This window comes from Carlito syrichta, unplaced genomic scaffold, assembly GCF_000164805.1.
Source record: "Carlito syrichta isolate Samal-C Ts95f unplaced genomic scaffold, Tarsius_syrichta-2.0.1 Scaffold147141, whole genome shotgun sequence".
Lineage (NCBI taxonomy): Eukaryota > Metazoa > Chordata > Mammalia > Primates > Tarsiidae > Carlito > Carlito syrichta.
Genome location: NW_007091237.1, coordinates 241,663 through 257,978, shown reverse-complemented (window position 1 = coordinate 257,978; position 16,316 = coordinate 241,663). Strand labels below are relative to the sequence as shown.

Genomic DNA, 16,316 nt, shown 5'->3' with positions numbered 1-16,316 from the left:
GCTACACGCTTGGCTAATTTTTGATTTATTGTAGAGATGAGGTCTCGCCAAGTTGCCCAGGTGGTTCTCAAACCCGCAGGCTCAGGCAATCCACTCACCTTGACCTCCCAAAGTGCTGGGATTACAGGCTGAACCACTGAGCTCAGCCTGAAGCAGACTTCATGTTATGACCACAGGTAAAGTTTGCAATTGCTCTGCCTCAGTTTATTTGTTTACAAGAAGGGGTAGTTTTATTTGATGTTTTCAATTGCCACTAGAGGCTCATGGGCATATGAGTTACTTGTAAAATATTTGCTTGGATTTTCACTGTTACATATTTCTAGTATTTCTGACCAAAGTACATTTGACCAGGAAATGCTCTGTCTTCTACTAAATTTGCAGCTTCAAGTTGTGCTAAATATAGTGTTGATAACTGTTACTTGCTATAACAATTATGAGAGCTATAATATGACATTCTTTTACATATGAATATTCATGGAACAGATTTTATCCTCTCCTGCTGTTGCATGGGAATGGCAGAAGTTGCAGCTAGCCTTGAAGGTTAGGAAAGATTATAACATGACTGACCCAGAAAAATCCCATCCACAATCCTTACCATCACATGGGGTACCTCATGGCACAGCTACATCTTATTCAAAACCCATCACGCAAATCCTGATGATGTAAAAGTGAAGATACCACAGAAAGTTTGTATTGAAAAGAATTTTTTTTTAAATAGGATATATCAATCTCCTTGTCCAGATGTGAAAAGTAAACTCAAAGAAAGTAACTGTTACCTAAGACCAATTGATTGCATTTTCTTCACTTCTAAAACAAGACTATTTCCATTACATCCTACCTGTGGCTATCAACGTTTGGTTGACATTACCATGTATTTATCTGTGTCTCTGCTGTGATATTCTATTTTGTTGCTTTTCTCCAGATAATTAGAGAGAGTTTGCTTTAATTGTTAACTTAATCAAAACATTTGGGAAGCAAAATTTTAGAAGATAGAGACATTAGTAGTAAGAAAATTTGGAAGATTTTAGTAGACAAATTAAAAAAAGAGAAAAAATGATCTATGGTTTCTTTAGGAGGAAAAAAATGCTGGTCAAATTATTGTAATGATAAGGAATGGAAAAATCAAAGATATTTGCCTTTATACTGAGGGGAATGTACTTATTGAAACAAGAATAGCAGAAAAGAGAAAGAAAAAAAATAAATCTTGGATTTGAGAGATTTAGATAAAAATTTATACATATTTTACATTTGAACATTTTTTAAAGAATGTGCCTTTTTAGGATTTAACTTTCTGTTAGGTAAGACATAATTTTGCTTGTAATATGACTCAGGTTTCATTTTAATAAGTTCCAGAAAGATCTAGGAACCATATTATAGCTGAATAATTCTACCTATGAGTTAAAGATGAAAAGAAGTTGGCTTTTTTCATATCTCAAATTTCTCTGGTATAAAGGTCAAAAGAAAAAATACTTGAAAATGACATTTCTACTCACCCTCTGTGCTCTGGTAGAAGTGAAAAAAATGTGCCAATGGCAGTGGCAGTCTCTATTAGAAAGAATGAGGGTGACACCATGAAGGTATTTTTCATAGGCTACTAGCCACCCACTTTTGTTCATGATCAACTGAAACTGAATTTAAAGTAGTGAACTAAAAGTTAAAAAGCTTCCATCAAATTGCTCTTCCAAAGACTTCTAATAAGATGCACTAGAGGTACTCTGGCTGCCTGCAGCTTCTCCATTCTCGTCCTTTTCATATTCAAGCACTACCTACTGCTGATTTACTTTTCAATTTAAAAAGACAGGATTTATGAGGAAATATATTTTTGAAGATAGCAGCAAATTGGCTTCAAAATAATCTGTTATTACTGTGATAAAAGTGATTTCTTTTTAGACAACAATCTTTATTTCTCCCCTTTCCCCTCTCCCTTTTAAGCATGTTCCACTCGTATCTAAAGATTGTTGGAAAAGTATTGGTTTTCCTTAGTGTATTAATGCTGTTTTGCCTACCTGCTGTAATGATGGTTTCCATATTGGAAAATGTTATCAGACCTCTGCTTTCTCAAACCTCATGTGCTGATCAGGGTTAGTTTCAGATGGAATTTTTCCCCCAGAGTTGGTTGACCTTGCTCAAAAGCATGATCATATATAATTGTGACCTAGAAGTAAAACTTGTTACAGTAATGTGTGGAGCCAGATCACACCGGGATCATAAGTCAGTTGTGTGCATCTCTTTTCAACTCTACGTTCAGTCATATCATGTTGTTAGCTTGAACTGGCTCTTGTGAACATATTTATCACAAATGCCACAAATCAGTGCCCTCCACTACAGAGCTGGTTGTTATGCATTTATCAGCACACCATCGGGTATAGTTCCTCTTGCATCAATAAATAAATCAATAAAAGTTCCTCTTGCATCAATAAATAAATAAATCAATAAAATATGTTCACCACAACGACTTTGTCCCTCTTTGGCCCCCTGAATGTTTAATCTGTCTTCATTATACTACAGATGAGGCAACACTATTAACTAAAACTGTGCATTATACTCAAATATGTAAGTCTTTCTCTTTTCTCCACAAAAGCATAATGTCCTTCCAAATTACCCTTATATAGCTTACATTTCTATTGTTCCACCCTATTGCCATTAGTATATTCCTCTTAGATTTAAAATTCCTTTGTATCATCATCGCCAGGCTCATTCTTATAATTCAGTTAACCCTTGAGCAACAGGGGTTGAGTGTGCAGACCTCACTTCTTTGTGGATTTTTCATGGGATGCAAAACCCACCTATACAAAAGGCCAACTTTTCATATACAAAAGATTCTGCACAATCACCTGTGAATTGAGCATCTGTGAGATCTGTGAGCATCTGTGAGATACAGCAGGAGCCTGAACTCAATTCCCTATGTTTACCAAGGGATGATGGTGGTAAACAGTTACTGTGGGCCAGGTTAAGTGACTCAGCCTGTAATGTCAGCACTATGGGAGGCCAAGGCAAGTGGATTGCTTGAGCCCGCGGGTTTGAGACCCGCCCGGGCAATTTAGAGAGATCTTGTCTCTACAATAAATCAAAAACTAGCTGGGCGTGGTATTGCATGCCTGTAGTTCCAGCTACTTGGACGGCTGAGGCGGAAGAATAGCCGGAGCCCAGCAGGGCGAGGTTGTGGTGGCCAGGAGCGTGCCACTGCACTCCAGTCTGGGCGACACAGTGAGACTCCAACTCAAAACAAACAAACAAACAAAAAAAACAGTTACTGTGGCACTTAATATTGAGTCAAGCACTTAAGTCATTTATCTTAAATTCTTTACTTATGGTATCGAAAAGTATAGCTAGGTCTTTTTATGGATGCAAACAAAAACCCAAAGTTTCAGTGATTCAAAACTAATATGATTTTTATTTACTTATATAGCTATCATATCCATCATGTTTAGCTCCAGCTATGTTCTCTATCATTTCTACTCCTCTTTAGCATGGTGGAGCAACTTCTATCTAGGAAAATGTGCCAGTAACAAACAAGAAACAAAAGCATAAATTTTACAAATTGGTTGGTGTATTGTGGGAGCACCAATTCAGAGTGCTCTTGAAATGTTTACTTATTCTGAAGAAATCACCCGAAGAACAAGGTGGTAAAGATATGAGTTTATTAGTACTAACAGGAGGGGTTGGTGGTGATTGGTCAATACAAAACTTTCTGCACCCCTATAGAGTTGGGAGAGATTATATATATACTCCCAGTATGGGAAAGAGATCAAGACACAAATAATAGCATTACATGCAAAGAAACAAGACCAAGCATGTTTAATGTCTTAGTAACAGTCCTGAGTACACCGTGTGCATAGACCCAAGAGCACCTTGACCCAGCACAGACCGCATTGGTCAGGGGTCATGCTCCTGATCAGAGAACAGTCATCAGAAGGAAAGAAAAGCATTATATATATATTATATATATATATATGTTATATATATAATATATATATAATGCTTAATCTGATTATCATCCTGACCCTAGTAAATAGGCAGATTTTATTGTCTTTATATTTGGAAAATGATAAAACGAAGACTCAGAAGCACCTAGGTTTGTGAAGCAAAGTAGTCCCCCCTCTTGACTCCTATATTAGTACCCTATCCATGGGAGCATGACTGTTGGCTCCCTAAAGGTTCACTGAAAAATCACCAGCATAAGGCCAATTGATTAATAGGAGAAAAGGCATCCACGTTGTATTTAATGTGTATACACATGAGCCTTCAGAATGAAGATCCAACTCCCCAGCGACATACGGAAACTTAAAAGCTATCTGGAGGTTACAGAAAAAAAATAGAGGCTTGCAGGTTACGGTGGGGGGAAGAAAAGGAAGGGCAACAAGTGATTGGAAGAATGAACGGATGAGGAAACAGATAATGACTTGCAAATAGTTCCCTTTGGAAGTTGAATAAACCTGAGAGACAGGCATTATTTTGTAAAATGGTTGGACCAAGTCTGATAACTTTCTTTCTCCTTTTCTGAAGGTAATTTTAACAGAGAGAGCAAAGATCATGGGAGGAATCTTGAGGCAAAATGCCACATTTTGGAATGAAATTCCTGGCATTGCTTCAATACATCACATTATTTTAGTTCAGGGTATAGGCAATTATTAAATTGCATTTTTTTTCTTTTTTGGGAATGTGGGTATGTTGTGTATTGCATGTGTTTTGCAAAGGTTAATTATATGAGGATAAATGTACTAAGTTTTGAGGAAAGATATGATGTATTTCAGTGACCTTAGGAAGAAGCAGTTAAAAGAAACTATTTTTCTTCCTCACTTAGAGAATATAGAATAGAATACAGATGATAACCTGCATAAAACAGTTGAACAAAAAAATAAATTTTCAAATCCTGTCTCAAAGAATTTCTGATTCTAAAGTAAAATACCCCCAAGAATCCAGGTAAGAGAGATCTCACATCATCTTGGAGAACCTTATACTAGAAGTGGATGAGGATAAAATTTTTGGTATTCCGGTGGTTTTAGGGAGAAGGCCATTCAAAACAGAGAAGAAAATCCAAGGGAAGTTATTCCAAAGAGGGAAAATCAGTGTTCAGTTCTCTAACTGAATGGCTACTTAGACTACTACAACAAGGAAAGAGCACTGGAGAAAAGTGTCATGATGGGGTAGACAGTTAGCAAAAGAAAATGAATTGCCTCCTTGAAGATCTTGCCCAATAATGTAGGTAAGATCAATCTTGCTGATTCCAAATCTCAGAGTTGGTACTTCCATGAGCAAATAAAAATTAAAGAGTTTGTAGGACAGAAGAGACACACATGTACATCAATCAGTTAGTTGAGTCCCTTAACAGTGATTTTGTTGGGGGCTAAGCAGTCAAAAGTCTCCTCATCTTTAAAACTTCTAACAAAGGGTGAAGCAATTTTTCAGTGTCAGATAGCAGCTCATTGCAGAGCTGAGTTCAAGCTGTCTGACCCTAAAGTCTTTGTGATAACCATTTTTCTGTGCTACTACATTTCCTAAGGACTGGGTTTTGTTTATTCCCTTTACCTTTGCTCAGGCTTTTCAACAATCCCTTCAATAGCAGAATAGATCTACCCGCAAAGAAATTTATTATTTTTTTCCTAAGATCTGGTGGCTGTGCTTGATTTTATTTTCTTGTGGTTGTTTCATGATTCTTTACAAAAGTGAACAAAATTATTATACAGAAATTGTCAATTGACATTGGGAAAACTTAATTTAGCTGCTGCTTTAAACTTCTAGTTCCACCTACTGGTGAGTTGACTGGCTCTGATGGTTTGATCTTTCCTTTTCCTGGCTTTTTCTTGCTGGAAATTGCAACAGCCAGTAAAATAGTCCAGAGACAAATACCTGGGAAAAAAGGAAACGGTGAGAAGCAGACCAAGTAGTTGGTTCTTGCCATTTCTGGTTATTGAGAAAAAACCATGTACTACTTCACTAATAATTAATTGGGTGTAAGTGTAAGAAAGTATTTTCTCAACGTCAACATGAATTTTGTTTTCATCTTTATTCATTTTTTTTTAATAGTTTCAAAAAGCTGTAGAATTTAACTTATGTGCCTCAAGGAATTACTATTTTCATCCCTGAAGAAAAAATTCCTACTGCCTTTATCTCACTACAAAATTGTTCTTTTCCAAAAAAAAGTTGTCTTATAGCAGGTCCTCTGCATTAACAGGTACTGTCAGAGGTGCTAATTTGTTTTTCTGACATATTTGAAATGTTCTGGAAATTTCAGAGTTTCTTTCCTCTATTTCCTTTTTGTGTGTGATGAATATTTCTTGTAAAATAGGATGTGTTTTTGCTTTGAAGATGATACAGGAGTTTATGATTCATGAATGTTTTATAGGTGGTACAGGTACAGTAAATATGAATCTTAGGCACAGAACTAAAAAATTTACAGTGTCATTTACATTATGGGGATCAATTTAGATGCATCATTTGGAAATTTGCTATTCTATGACAAAATAAACTGTTCTTTGAACATTATGATTATTTGATGCATTATTGTATAGATTCACACTGTGGATTATCCTAAAACATGGCTATTTTCATTTCAGTTACATAATATGTTATTTATGCTACTTAGTAGATTACCCTGATTTTGATAGGTGTGAGGAATGGAAGTTTCATTCATTTCCCTCTTTGTTTTCAGCTTATATGATGAAAAATTCACTTTATCATCTTTTCTTGCACTAAATTTCAGGTGACTCTTTCATCATTAATATTATCTGAAAAGAACATTGTCATCATGAGTACAGATAAGGAAATTGAAATACGTTGAATGCTAATATTGATTAGCTGGTTCCAAATCATAAATTATATTTTGTATGAATGAAAGATAGATACATAGATTGATAGGTAGACAGACAGACAGACGGGTAGATAGAAGAGAAAGAGAGAGATGTGTTTACAATGCCAATGTCAATCACCTGCTCCTTGCAAAAATTAAATCTAACTCATAGTGTGGATTTTTCTCCTTTAAAGCCGATGTTCCGATATGTTTAAATTTTCAAAACACAAGTTTGATCCCCTTGACAATACGGGAAGTATTTTATTTTATTTTTATTTTTTATTTTTTGAGTTGGAGTCTCACTTTGTCACCCAGACTGGAGTGCAGTGGCCGCTCCCGGCCACCGCAGCCTCGACCTGCTGGGCTCCTGCGATCCTTCCGCCTCAGTCTTCCAAGTAGCTGGAACTACAGGCATGTGCTACCACGCCCGGCTGATTTTTTGACTTATTGTGGAAATGAGATCTCGCCTGCCCAGGCGGGTCTCAATCCCACGGGCTCAGGCAATCCACTCACTTCAGCCTCCCAAAGGCGCGAGATTACAGACTGAGCCACCGAGCCCCAGCTACGGGAAGTATTATCTAGGAATGATTTTTCATCTCTCAGCATATAAAGCTGCCAAATTTAGAATATGTATTTTATGCACTTTCTATTCATTTATGTATTTTCCTCTTCTCAAAGAATAGCCTAGCCCAGGGTAAATCTTCCATAGACAACAATGTGCTTAGAGGTGTCCCACAAGACAAAGTTAGGGAAAGAACCACCCTAGGCTCTGTACAACCCTAGGCCCCGTGAATTTAAAATACATATTTTATAAATTGTTTTTCCCTTGACTCTTCCTTCCTTAAATAGGTAAAAAATATGACTTAAAAATGTGATATTTGGCCCAAGAAGTAATTCAGGTTATAATCTAAATGCTTATTTTTAATGGAGTTAGACTTTTACTAATGACTTATATTTTAACAAGAAGTATGGCACATGAAAATGAGTGAAGATTAATTTATTTTCCACTCAAAAAGTCTAGTCACTTAGAGAACTTGATATGGTGTAAGAAATAAGGCCATATTTTCAAGACTTTTTAAAAATAATTAAGAACATAAAATAAATAAGATACAATGGCCTTTTTTTATATCACTGATAGAGCAGAAGTCCTATGGCTGGTTGGACAGATGGAAATAGATGATGAATTGTGATTTAGGTTCAGCCTAGAGGCACAGAGTCACTGGAAAAGAGAATAGCTTTATTTAGCACCTTCCTTGCTCCATATTTTCATCAAACACTTGAGAGAAGGTTTTTACAGCCTCACACCACTACATCTAACAATCTCTTTGCACCTCTATTCATATGTTTTACCTCTACTTCTGTAATTAAAAATGAGCACTCCTTGTTCCTATCTAAACCATTCCTTTCACTTGCATACTAGATCAGTGCATCTCAAAGCCTCTGTAATCATGTATGCATTTAAGTGAATTATTTTTAAAAAATTAGAAATTGTGTAAAAAATAAAAGTCCACCCCTTTTTTTTTTTGAATTGGAGTGTCACTCTTTGACCCAGACTGGAGTGCAGTGGCTTGCTCACAGCTACTGCAGCCTCTACCTGCTGGGCTCAGGTAATTCTTCTGCCTCAGCCATCCAAGTAGCTGGAACCACAGGCATGTGCCACCATGCCTGGCTGATTTTTTTGTTTATTGTAGAGACAAGGTTTCACCATGTTGCTCAGGTTAGTCTCAAACCCACGAGCTCAGGTAATCCTCTCACCTCTACCTCCCAAAAAGTCCCTTTTTTTTTTTGAGTTGGAGTCTCACTCTGTCACCCAGGCTGGAGTGCAGTGGCTGCTCCCAGCCACCGCAGCCTCGACCTGCTGGGCTCCGGCAATCCTTCTGCCTCAGCCTTCCAAGTAGCTGGAACTACAGAAGTGCGCTACCACGCCTGGCTAATTTTTGTTTTATTGTAGAGATGAGGTCTTGCCAAGTTGCCTAGGCGGGTCTTGAACCTGCGGGCTCAGGCAGTCCATTCACCTCAGCCTCCCAAAGGCGTGGGATTACAGGCTGAGCCACCAAGTCCAACTTAAAAAGCCCCTTTTTAAAAACTATTAAATTCAGCAGTTATAAAATTTCTGTCAAATCCCTTTAAATTCTTCTAAACATGACTCTAAATTTCTTATCCCATAATTATTCGCAGTAACCACTTTTGAAAAATGACACTGGCCTGGGTACCACACTAGCATTTTTGACTGGCAATGTAATTTGTAAGGCCCAGTGCAACTTAAAAGCACAGCATCTTCTCAGTGCGAGCCTTTTGCACTGACCCTGAATGCACCCTACTGATCCTGTTCATATCCACTCTGGCCTACTCAGGGATGTTGTTCCGTGACTGCCCTCTTTCCTTCTCAAGTTGTGTTTCTTGCTCTACTTGATCATTGCCGTCAGCATGAAAATCTGCTATGATATCTTGCAATAAAGCACAAGGCAAGAACAGCACAATTTCCTTGAATCCCATAAACCATCTACTTACTTAACCATTTCTGTGCTTCCCTTCACTGTGGAAACTTCTCAAATATGTTGTTCATACAGGCCTGAAGAAAGTCGTGGTCATTCTCCTCTTCACTGTTCTCTCCTGACCCCATTATAATCCAGAGTTCAGTAACATTAATCTACTTCAATTACTTCTTTTGCAGTTTCAGTACCCATTCTGTTGCCACATTAATTCCTCGTTTGCTATCAGTAAGATGTGACAGAATTGATAATTTCCTCTGTATTTAAAAGTTTAATTGCTTGACCTATGGTACTCCCCAATTTCCTGGGGTATTTTTCCCATGCTCCTTGGTTGCTCTATTTCTGTCTTCTTTGGTAGTTCTTCCAAAATTCTCTGAATTTTGACAGTTGAAATGCCTCTCTTTCAGCTTTAACCTCTTCTTTTCCTATTTACATTTACTCCAAAGATCGCTTCATCTGATCAAAAGAGTTTAAATGTTATATGGTTATAACTCTTCATTCAAATTCCTAGTTTAGCTCTCTATGCTAAAACCTTAGGCCAATGTCCAACTGTAGAAGCAGTATCCTCCTTTGGATATTAAATAGACATCTTTCTTAGGTTGAGTTTTCAAGGAAGCAGACACTGAGATAAAGATTTACACTTCTGGCCGGGCTCAGTGGTTCAGCCTGTAATCCCGCGCCTTGGGGAGACTGAGGTGAGTGGATTGCCTGAGTCTGAGGGTTCGAGACCCGTATGGCAGCGAGACCTCATCTCTACAATAAATTAAAAAAAAAAAAAAATTAACCGGGCGTGGTAGCGCGTGCCTGTAGTTCCGGCTCCTTGGAAGGCTGAGGCGGAAGGATCGCTGGAGCCCAGCAGGTTGAGGCTGCGGTGGCCGGGAGCGGCCACTGCACTCCAGTCTTGGTGACAGAGTGAGACTCCAACTCAAAAAAAAAAAAAAAAAAAGATTTACACTTCTGGAATCAACTCCTGTGGAAAGGAGAAGAAGGAAGCAAGACTAAATTTAGGGGGAAGTCGAACTTTAATGCAGTCCCAGAAAAGATTTCAGCTGACCCTATGGAAAACTACAGACCCTATGGCCCTTCAGACTTGTAGGGTTGGGACAGAGATAGGTCCTTTCTACATCTGCATCAATGATTCATCATTTGAGGTAGGTTGCCTCAGAAAACAGCTTAAACTTGGACATTCTCTGAATAGGACTGATAGGTGAAACCTGTCAGCAGGCAACATTTCTAACTTATAGGGGGATAATTCCTTCACTCTTTGAAGGAGGATTTGGGAGGCACATCACAATGTTATTCAGGCTCCTTAAAATTAATACATCCCATATCCAACACTTGATACACACGTTCTTCTCTTCTGAGGAAAACAACTGGTCCCCTTGCATTTTCCCTACCTAGTAAATGGCAACTTTATCTTTCTAAATTCTTTCAAGTGATCCCCAACCTCTTTTCTTTCCCTGTAGCTCCTCTCATTACCAATTAATTTATCAATGAATCTGTTTGGTTCTAAGATATTTTCATGATTTCACCATTTTTCACCACTCCTGCTTCTTTTACCCTGATCCCAACCACCTTCGCCTCCTGTCTAGATTATTGCAATAGCTTTCTTCCTCCCAGCCCCCTGTGGTCAAATACAATAGACAGAATAATACTTTTTAAGATTACCTAAGACGATTTTATGTTTCACGAAAATTCCCCAATGACTTCCCAAATCACCCAGAAGACTTTATCTCCTACTTCTCATCATCTCACTGATTCTGCTCTAACATCACTGGCCTGCTTGTCTCAGGGCCTTTTCACTTGCTATGTCCACTCCCTGAAAAGTTTCTTTTCCAGACATTTACATGACTTAGTTCTTCCTTCCCTTCAGGTTTATGCTTGCTTTTTCCCTAGACAAAGATGTCTTATCATACCACCTTATTAAAAAATAGCAAGAGTCCCACATGCTGTGATCCCTATCTGCTGTACCCTGGTTTCTGTTACCCTGTGTACACCCCTGATTATTAGTTTGATATATCACTATGCCAGTTATCATACCAGGTCCACAATTACAGTTTTTGTATTCACTATTGTATCTTCAATAACTAGAGTAGTGCCTGGAATATACTATTCGATCAATAAAGATTTGTTGACTTGCATGCAGATCCAAATTCAAGAAAGTATAGAAACAAAGTTTCAACCAGTGCCATCAGTTTGTAGCTTTCCCCTCCCCCTTCCTATTGATTATCTCTGTGTAGACTTTCCTTTCAAACAGCCTCTGTAACGAGAACAGAGATGATCACCATACTGTTGATGACTGAGTCTACAATGAGGACTTGGGGTCATACAGACTCAAGGTAGCATAAAGGGAATGAGTGGATACAGAGGTTTCTGAGGGGAAAAAAATCAAGTGATGAATTGTAGCCCTTGGAAATTCCAAAATAATTAAAACCTAATTTTTACAAGTGCTTGAATATGTTTATAAGTAAGAGTGCTAATTTCAAAAAGTTTGATTTTAACGTTTTTCTCCTGAGATTTTGTGCTGTGACAGTAATTGAAAGTCTTTACAAATGGTTAATTGCTATTTCTTCTAAACTAAGAAGAGTGTATGTGTGTGCGTGTGTGTGTGTGTGTGTGTGTGTGTGTGCATGCGTGTGTGTATGTGTGTGTGTTTTGGGAGGCAGAGTATTGCAGAACAGTGTAATGGAGAAAGATTTATTTAAGAGAATGTTCTGAGAACCCCCCCTTTGAAAAAGTGTGTGTGAGAGTGCACACTTGAACAAATGGACAAACTAGCCACCTTTCTACACACAAGATTCCTCAGTGCACATTTGCACTATTCTAAGATTCAGAGACTGTTATAGTGGGACTGATGGGTGTGCATATTTTGCTGCCTCAGAAAAGGATGTGGCATTGATAAGTGAAGAGTCAAGATGAACTCTTAAATGCTGAATGTATTACTTTGATCTGAGATAAAGAAAATGTCCTCAGCAATATAATTTTTGCCTCTCTACAACAAACACAATAAAATGTTTCCCTTTAACTGTAACATTTGCTTTATATGTACATTCTTATAGAAATTCCTATTATTATTGATGTAAATGTTTAAATTTGAATTTGGAAAAATTCCAATGCATGTTCCATTCTGAAATTTGGAACATGGGCCAAACTTCCCTGAAAATTCTCTCTCTAACTGGTTATTGGCAACCCCTAAAACTGCTTTAAGCAGTACAAAATATGCTAATATCAGATATACTCTGTGATGTCAGGGTTTGGAATGTTAGGAAGGTTTTCATTTAAAATAAAATGAAGTTTTATTTCATTTCCCAGTAAGCTTAAATCATTTTCTAATTGTGAAACAGAATTTTTCTCAAGGGACTCAGGAAAACCTCAACCTACATACTTAATTGGTAATAGTGCCTTCCTTCAAGATTTCATACTTACACGAGACTTCCTGAACTGCGGCTGATCTGTTATCCTGGGCTTCGAACTTCTCCAACTCTCTTGAGTTTAGATTAGATTTAAATATTTCCTCCTAATTTAAAATTGTGGAGTTTTATTCTCGGAATTTTTTTTTCTGCTATATAAAAATGTGTGACCTCTAATAGGAATATTTTGAGAGACATGAAAATTGACGCATTAGACATGAAATAGAATTTGTGTTTCCACCAACCTAGAAAATCAAATCAGCAGAGCAGGGAGGAGTATACATATCAGTGAGTGTTTTGAGATGGGTAACATGCTTGGTTACATCTCTGGCTGCAGGAAACGTATGTTCCAGATTTCATGAGATGGTCTCACTTTTATCTTAGTTGGTCTTGGTGCCAGATGATGCATTTTGAGGTTGATTAAAAGCAGGAGATCTTAGCTGGGTACAAATTTGCCCCCCTGCAGATACTGGTAATATCTGAAGACTTCTGTTTGTCAAAATGGGGAGTAGATTCTACTGACATCTAGTGGATAAAGCCAGGGCTGCTGCTAAACACCCTAAATACACAAGAAAGCCCCTCCCCCGCCACCCAAAGAATCATCCAGTACAAAATGTTAATAGAGTGCATAAAACTGAAAGGAAAAAAAAAAAAAAAAATCTGTCTTGGAAGAATCTGGTCACCAGAGCAATAAGATGGATTACAAAATCTATAACTTAAATGGAATTTTAAAGACAGTAACTAGAAAATTGTATATCAATGAAACTATATATTGGAGCCCTGGGCAAGTGGAACTTCAAACAGACCTTTATTCCATATTTACTGATGTATTTCTAAATTTCTGTCAGATTTTTTTTCAAGCAACAAAAGACTCCTGTTTTCAAAATTATAGCCAACTGATACTCTTTGGTTTCTTTTAATTCATCTTTATGGAAACGATGGAGACCTACTTTTGTTCATGTCTTCTTATAAATGTTCTGCCAGCAAAAGTTTATGACTATAGTAGACAGTGAAAATTTCCATTTGTTTTATGCCAGAAGACTATTGTATCACCAAAAGAAAGGCTTACAGTTTCAAAACCTGTTTGTGTTAAAGAGTGTTTGTTGTTTCCTTTTTTCTTTTTAATTGAAGAGAATTAAACTATTTTTTTTAAGTCATATAAAAAAAGGAATAATTTGAATCCTGAGTTTAAAAATAGAATATTTGCTTGGGCAACTATGTAATAGCTACTGATATTTTAATAGCAGAAATCACTAATACATTTAGTAACTTGGCAATAACTGCTTCTCACTGTTTTGTTGTATAAATAACCTCAGAGTTTATTGCATGTGCTGCAGTTGTTTATTGCTTCACATGCTGCCAGCTATTGTTGATTAAAGCTTAAATATGCAAATGCTCTTATTTCCCTGAGATTTTGATAAATAGAAAGAAACAAAACTGTGTTAGTGAGGTATACTCAATAAACAGCTAATGGGTGTCAGGTGTCCAGGGAAAACAACAGGAGACTCAATTGATCTTAAGAAATCCCTGTGGTGTTTCTATGCTTAACTACCAGAAATTAATTGATTTGAAGCTAAGAAAACAATTTACATTCGATTAAAATTCAGCAAAGAATATTTACATTGGAAGAGTCACTTAAGAAAACTAAAGAATTCAATTAACTGTCCCTTCTGGTTTCAAATACATGTTTTAAAACTTAGATTCATTAAGTCCAAGAACAATTTTTCCAAGAAAATAAGAAAAACAATGTCATCTGCATCTCTGTTATTGTCCCAGTCACTCATTTGCCTCGCCCATACAGAAAAGGTGTTTTTTTTCTTTACTAAAAAAAACAAAAACAAATAAACTTTAGATTAGGAAAACATACATTTCAGAGATGGGGGCAGAATTATCTAGCAATAAAAGTTGATTCAGCTCTTCAACAGAATCAGTCCCTAACTGCTTCCTTCAAAACAAAAGTAGTTGATGTTGATTTTTGATAAGTAAATGGCTACAAAGTACAGCAAAACTTGATTGTCACGACAGTTGTCCTAATTTCAACAGTGTGCTAAATGATTTTGAATCAGAAGTTGTTTTTGTACAGTTTAAAGATAAATGCCCAAAATATCAGGCTAAAAAGACCCAGATGTTTATATTTTCTTTTTCCTTGTTTAGTGTCATCTTTACAACTAGCATATAGGTTCACAAATACAATCATATACATAGTATCTATATTTTTTATTCTTTGCTTTCAATTTTCACTTTGATTACTAATCCTTTGCCTCTACCAAGTTGACTCCCTAGCCCTTTCCTCTTCCATCACCACCAAATACTTCAGTTTATAATGACTCTAAAATCTTAGTCACCTATATTACCACAACACAAACATTGAAATTAGGAAATCACTCTGATATCTTACTACAGTCTAACCTTGATTGCACTCAGCTTTCACCATTTCCTCTAATAGTGTCAAAATTGATCCAATCTGGGATCACATGTTATGTTTAGTTTCTATGCTTCATTTTCTTCCCAATCTGAAGGAATCCTTCCATTTATGGACTTCCATTTAATGACTTCCATTTAATGACTTTGAGACTTTTGAAAATTATAGGTCAGTTATTTTGTACATTTTCCCTCAATTTGGATTGGTTGATGTTACTTTATAATTAGATTTATGTTATTATTTTTTCATCAAAAAAGCACACTGAAATGGTGTTCCGTTCATCTTCATGCGTCCTATTAGATAGTAGATATTTTAATTTGTTCCTTTACAGAGAAAGTTGCTGTTGACTTCTTGATCAAATTGTTTCTGCCTTAAAGTACTTTCTGACACAACTTACGACTATGCAAATGTTCTTTCTCTCATTCATCTCACTCATTATTTCTTAACATTTTTTTATTATATTCCTTGGATGCATTTATTATTATCATTGCTGCAAAATAATGACTTTATAACAGCATCATTTCTTTTACATTTATTAATCCTTTAGTAGGATTTGAAATCCCACTAAAAATAAAAAACATTTTCTCTCTGTCATGTATTTATTTATTGATATTATATGAACTCAGAGATTTTAATTTTATGCTGAGTTAAAATCCATTTGTGTTAGTCATCTTGGGCTGCTATAAAAACTACTATAATCAAATAATAAATAAAAATGCTATCTGAAAATATACACCGGGTGACTTTAACCGCAGATACTTAATTTTCACAGTTCTCTAGACTGGGAAGTCTGAGATCAGAGTGCCAGCATGGTTGGATTCTAGTGAGGGCCCTCCTTCTTGTTATATCTTCATGTAGGAAAGAGAAGCTCTCATTCCTGATCCTCTTCTTTTAAGAGAATTAATCCTATCATGAGTCATCACTCTCATGATCTTGTCTACACCTGATACCATCCAAAGGCCTCATCTTCTAAAGCTATCACACTGAGATTAGGACTTCAGTGTGTGAATTTGTAAGGAACATAAACATTCAATATGTAACATCATCACCATCATTATTTTGCGCATATTGTCCCAAAATTGATCTTGCTGAGTTTATTCAGTCAGGATCCTGCATCCTTTTAAAACATTTTCACCATTCTTTGAGTACTTTGCTATTTTCTGGTTCAATAAGATGGTCCAGATTCATTGTATATTTTTGTA

The 16,316-nt window shown here is 36.6% G+C and overlaps 1 protein-coding gene across 1 annotated transcript in view; it reads left to right on the top strand.

Annotated features, from left to right (window-relative positions):
* PCDH15 (protocadherin related 15) overlaps positions 1–16,316 on the top strand; it is a gene marked incomplete at its 3' end in the record, with an annotated part of 280,202 nt that overhangs the window by 68,806 nt on the left and 195,080 nt on the right. The gene's annotated exons all lie outside the window — the stretch shown is intronic.